This window comes from Belonocnema kinseyi, chromosome 5 (assembly GCF_010883055.1).
Source record: "Belonocnema kinseyi isolate 2016_QV_RU_SX_M_011 chromosome 5, B_treatae_v1, whole genome shotgun sequence".
NCBI classification, from domain to species: domain Eukaryota; kingdom Metazoa; phylum Arthropoda; class Insecta; order Hymenoptera; family Cynipidae; genus Belonocnema; species Belonocnema kinseyi.
Window position 1 is genome coordinate 143,630,831 of NC_046661.1, and position 6,401 is coordinate 143,637,231.

Sequence of the window (6,401 nt, forward strand, 5' to 3'; positions counted from 1 at the left end):
TCTTTAGGCTTGAGAGAAACCTTGGTGTTGATGTTTCTCCGGGTCGTAAAGCATCGCTCTTCATCTATTGGATGCCTGCCCGCGGTTGGTTTTAGTGTCGCCCCTCTTTCTTTGTTGCCGACTTGTTCTAGCTGTGGTAGAGTAGGCGTTTCGCTTACATAGCCCCTTTTGCGGAGTAGTTCAGCATGGTTTCGCAGACGTTGCTGCGAAAAGTGCGATAGCTCCGGGTGTTTCTCGCACCACAGAGCATGCAGCCGTGCCATGTAACCCCGTACACGGGCCACACTCGCATCGTAGCAGTCTAGCAAGTCGTGATTCAGTTGCTCCGTCCACCCAAAGGTCACGAGATCCCGCCGATCCATCGCATTGAATCCATTTTGCGCGTTCTGTTGTTTTGAACCACACTTACTACAACTATGTTTGGTGTTCTCATTGTTGTTCCCACGAGAAGCTAGGGAAAGGGGTTCGTCTATCCTTGTAGAGCCATGTATGCAAGGATAAGGCTGCGTATTCTGAGAGGTCGACCGGTATCCCAGAGTCACCGTTCTAGACACCTCACCCAGGTGCCATTCAGCTTTCGGCACGGTTTTCATACCTCCGCTTGGGGGTTAATTCCTTCGGGACCACCCCTGGACAATTGTCCGCGACTGCGTATTTATTTTTGTAACCATATTCAGCAGAAACCCTTGGTACAGGGACCCTCTATCCGCAACCCGAGGACGCGTTCGGTGGCTTTGTCATAGGCCCTTCGGTTTTATTCTAGAGGAATCAAAATATATATATATATATATATCCAAACTATAAAATTTCCCGTAATTGATCTGTTGTCATCCTCAATATATCGTTTTTCTCCCAAATTATTCAGGTCAAGATGTTTCAGACTCGAATCATGAGGAAACGTTTTTTAAAACTACGACGCGAATTTCTGCAACTGAACTTTCAAACGGGAAAGATAGTCTGTCAAATACCAATGAGGCCTACACAGATAGAAGTTCTCTTCGCAATACTGGAGAAAAAACTGGAAGCAATCCTCAGGATTTGTCAAACATTACTATGATGCTTGTTATGTTAAAGGATGAGATACTTCCAAGTTTAAGGTGACTGTTTAAATTTTTTTAAGAATCTTTATCATTGTAAAATATCAGCTAAACAGGAACACCTAATTTATACTTATGTTTCTGAATGACTTAATGCGCAGGACTTTAGAGAGGCAAAGTAAGATGCAAACGCAAAAGAATGCACAAATTTTGCAGTTACTGACACATTTACATCCAGGCAACGAACAACTATCGAATAGGCTATACGAACCACTAAAAAATTTCTTGATGACAACGGTAGCGGAGTTTCAGACTTGGATAGTCATACCTGCAAATAAAAGCGTCAGAAAGTGGTGAGTGTCTTTAGCCTTCAGCCTATTCTATATGCATATTGGGATATTAATTCAAAGAAACCAGTAAATGTGTAATTGTATACGTATATAATATATTATTTTTATTCAATTTTTTCAGCATAAACATTTACTTCGCTTAGGGGGAACGAAGCTGACAGTTTTTCTCAGCTGTGCCTTAAAAGAAGTCATGTCTGACGAACTAGTTTGTCAAGTTGTTAGGAATAAGGCGCAAACTTCAAAAAATTTGGCGACACAAGTGTCGCAAAAATTTTTTATCACCAGCACTTTTTATTACTTAAAACTATTAGTTTTTCAATAAAAACCCATGATATCACCTTAATAAATGACTTTTCTTTATGTTTCTCAGATCTCCGGTGAAGAGGAATTTTATTCGATTTCATTAAGTTTTAATGTTATTAGATTATATTTTATTTTATTATTATATTTTATTGTATTTATTATTTTATATTTTATTAGATTACACAGCCTCACAAAAAAAGTTCGCAGAGCTTAAAAAGAGACATACATAGTGTTGCACTATTGATCGAGATTATTTGAAATCCAAAATTTTGTAATTGGTTGCTTACCATTTTTTATATTCGACCTTTAATTTTTATGCGAGGTTGATTCTATTTAAATTGGCTACTCAATATTCAAAATTGTTTTTTCAAGCTGTTGTCGTATTTTCATAAGTTTAAGGATAAAAAATATTTTCTGAAGCTCAGGTGGCGAAATTTTTTTTTTTGTAAATGTTAGTAACCAGAAAATTATAATTTTTCAACATAACTTACATTTTTCTCGTAATCGTCTGAACGGATTGTAACAAATATGACGTCAACATTTCTATTTCCCAATGTTTTGTAGAAATATGCTTTTGAATTTACAAAAATGAGTTTCTGAATAAAAATTTTATTTGTTTAAAAACAATTTGAGATTTTTTTCTACTCATAAAATTTTTTTCATTTAACTATTTTCTAAATACTTTTAGAGCAAAATTTATTTGCAAACTAAACTTTAAAAAATCTTCTATCCATGACTGATAAGAATTACATCGTATTTCTTCCACCGTTTTTTTCCATAAGATGAAAATTTTTTTGAATAAAACAATCTCAAACTGTTAATGAACAAATGAGATTTTTATTTTTATACAATTTCCATTGTACTCTTTTGTTTCAAGTACGCCAAAGTTTGATAGTGTGCGGCGCCGCTGCAATCGGAAGTACAATTTTTCAGAATATTCAGTACACTTTCAGACTAGAAACACAATTTTCATTGTGGCAACACTAGCTTCAGGTCTGGTGTATGTGGTCCGCAGAGAGAGTGTTGCCTTTTGGTGTGGTTTGATTTAATTTTCATAAAACAGTGTAATCGCGTTTCAAAGGGGACAAGGTAAATTAAGTCTCAGTGTTATTACAATTCGACGCCTAAGTAGAATAAGGTGTTCATTCCGAATCTGCTTGAAAAAGGTCATGAGTCGCAGTTTGTTCCAAGAGGGTGTTTGTTGCAAATATGCTCGAGGAAGATGTAGGTTCGAAGTTCGTTTGAAGATAGTGCTCGTTCCGAATCTGCCCAAGAAAGATGTTGATTCCAAGTTATAAAACACTTTTTACATTTATTTTGAAATCACTATATTATGAATTAATTACAGTATGACATGCAGTGTGTTCAGTATTGAATAAAATAATTTTTTGCAACAGATAATTGAATATTATATTATTTATAATAAACCTGCCTATATCAGCGAAGAAAGGACGTCCAGGATAATTATAGTTCTCTTACATTATTCAATGCATTAACATAATTTATTGAAGAACAATAATGTTAATTGAATCAAAGAAATTGAAGATACGCATATTGTGTATTACGCCTTGTTGGATAAAACTAAATCAGAGCTAAAAATACGCGCAGAAAGAGATTATGTTTATTTTAGAAAAAGAAATAAATTCCGTTTTTACACTTTATTTTATTCTGAAACTGGCTGAAATGCTGAAAGAGACGGACAAACACAGACTAAGTTGAGGGATGGCAAACAAGCCCCTTATACCCTTCAGTCAGCTGAGACTGAGCTGTTATAGGACCCCTTCCAGCTTTACGAAATATAACAATATATACAAATATACAGGATTGTCGCAAATAGAATTGTAATATAACATCCTTCCTTAACTATATATTTGCGACACTGTTTATCTTTCATTTAACAATGTTCTTACTTCTACCAACTTTCTTAAATTTTAATAAAACTGTAGGTACATAAAAAAACTTTATCTGAATTAATAATGTCCTTTAGCTGAATAAGAATACATTTAACCTAACATTTAATCTAATGTTTTTCGCAAGAAACTGGCGCAAAACTGAATATAACATGCATAAAACTTTAGACAAAACAAAATATGTGACTAAAAAAAAAATATTTAAAAAAACAGATCTTTTACCAGAACAGCAAACCTTTGAGCATAAAATCGCGTCCTTAAAGTTCTTTAATTATATTATTCTCACTTAATTGTGAAAAAGCTAAAAAAAGCGTAGTTCTATTTTGGATTTTATCCACTTTCTTTTGAAAAACACATGTACCTTTCGGGTGGTACAACTTTGGTATTTCTTTCGGAACTGGGGTTTTAAAAATTCATTTCCCTTTTCTAGATCTGTTGTATTTAAGTTATGAACAGCATTCTCCTCTTCCGTGCTGATGTCCTTTGACAAATCGATGTCGTGTTTATCCGCTGTGCTTAAATTCAAACATTCATTCCCTTCTTCATCATCAAGCTGCTTAAAATTTATTTCCTTCACTTCATCGTCGGAATAGCCATCCCTTTATTGTTCTTAATATTTATGACACTGCAACCGTAATCCTGTAACATTACTTGATGACCCTTTCGAGCCAACTTTTTCACTGAAAGCAAATTTGACCCAAGTCTATGTAAATGGTAAGAACAGCTGATGTACACAAACACACTTTCCACTTGAATTTTCTTAACTGTACTTTTTCTATACTTCATACTAAACCAAAATCTTTGATCTCTGGGTCCATAACCTGTAAGATAAAACTAAATCAGAGATAAAAATACGCGCAAAAAGAGATTAGGTTTAGTTTAGAAAAAGAAATAAACTCCGTTTTCATACTTTACTTTATTCTGAAACTGACTGAACTGCTGTAAGAGACGGACAAGCAGGATTCCGAACTTTTTCACAACTAAAGTTTCCCTTTTTTAATAAAATAAGTTTCTTGTGAATCTAGGAAATTAAGACAGATATAATTTTTCCGACTTAATCGAACCGAACGATGACTTACGCGAAATGACGAGTTTACGCAAAATAAAAGCAAATCCTAACGATGCATAGGTATATTTCAAATATAAGTACACCGAAAAATATCTTTCTGTCGTGAGTGACACGAAAAATCTATCGAGAAGTAGTACCCGCTAAAAAAACGGTATCAAAGAAAATTCAATTGGATAAGGAAAAGAAGAAGGATTTACAATTGATGTTTTCAAGCAGGATTATTCCTCTTGAGTATCACTCATTTTATAATGAAATTATGGAGTGATTTATTACTTACGTTTGAAATAATTACTTTTTTCGATGATCATGTTTATCTAAAAAATTTGCATAACTTTCTTGGAAAAAGAATATTGGAAGATTGTACAAATATATTATATAGTATTAAGCGCAATACACAATATACGTACTTTCAACTTCTTTGAGTTAATTTCCATGTAGAAATTTTGCCTTGGCCCTGATCGGGATACCAGGTCTGGGCCTGATGGCTAATGAAACACACGGCCCGCCCGGAGCCAGATATGGCCGCCCGATATGGCCTCCTGTTCGGTGCCGGATCTGGTCCCGATAAGTTATTCATTGAGGATTCATTTTTTAATTAAAGCTCTTTTTTATTGCTTTTGATATCAAAGTAAATACAGCTTCAATAAATAACTTCTGTAGTCAAAATAAGAAATTAAACCTATAAACAAATTTTAATTGTTAATTTGGCGCCTTCCTTTTCTATATCCGCCCCAATCTTTGGCATTAGCAATAACCGTGCTAATATGAGACAACACTTCTTCTTCTGTTACATTAAACTTGGAGCAAGCAACATCTAAAAATAAGTCAAATAAATATTAGTTCAAACAAAAAATTAATATAATTTTTAGTTTAATAACGATCATCTACATACATTTAATTAATAACAATAAAACATTCATACCTAGCAAGCATGTGCAAAGATAGAATTCTTTGGAAACCTCTTTTGCTCATCGATAAATCGAGACTACCCATCTGTAAATGAAAATAATATTTCAAATAAGTATGATTTCTCATAAAAATATGTGAAAAATATAAAAAAATGCTTATACAATGAGATTCTCACAAAACGGTGACAACATTCTTCATTCTTTTGAAGTTATTGATTAAGATTTTGAAAATCTTGAAGACTGTTTAACGGATATGTGACACCGTACTAAATTTTGAGGTTAGAATTTGAATCGAACATTCCCAAACATCCTTGCTCATACTAGAAATCTATAACTTCCAATATTATTGATTTCTTGCATTGAAGTTCAAAATAATAAATTAATATTCAATCTGTACTAATCTTCCAAATTAAATTAAATTTTGAGGTTAAGTTTTAGTGCACTATAGATAGTGAATATGATTTACTAACTTTCATTTGCAGCTCATACGTATTGTATATTGGATAAAGCTCGGTGCTTCCGGACTCGTGCTGTACTTACAGTTTTCGGCATTTTTACAAATAATAATTATTACGTAATAGAGCACTGATGACAACACACGAGATTTTGACACTTGATTACACAAACACAACCCATTCGTAGTACATATACACATGTGTAAAAGGTGATTTCACGAAAGCGACACTAGGTGGCGGTGCAATACGTACCCTGATCGGGTTCGAATCAGGGCCGTTGGAGTTAGCCCTATCGAGCCCTGAAAAGGTTATACCGACCGGGACCCGATAGGTAATCGGGAAAATATATGGCGATTTCCCCACGGGTTA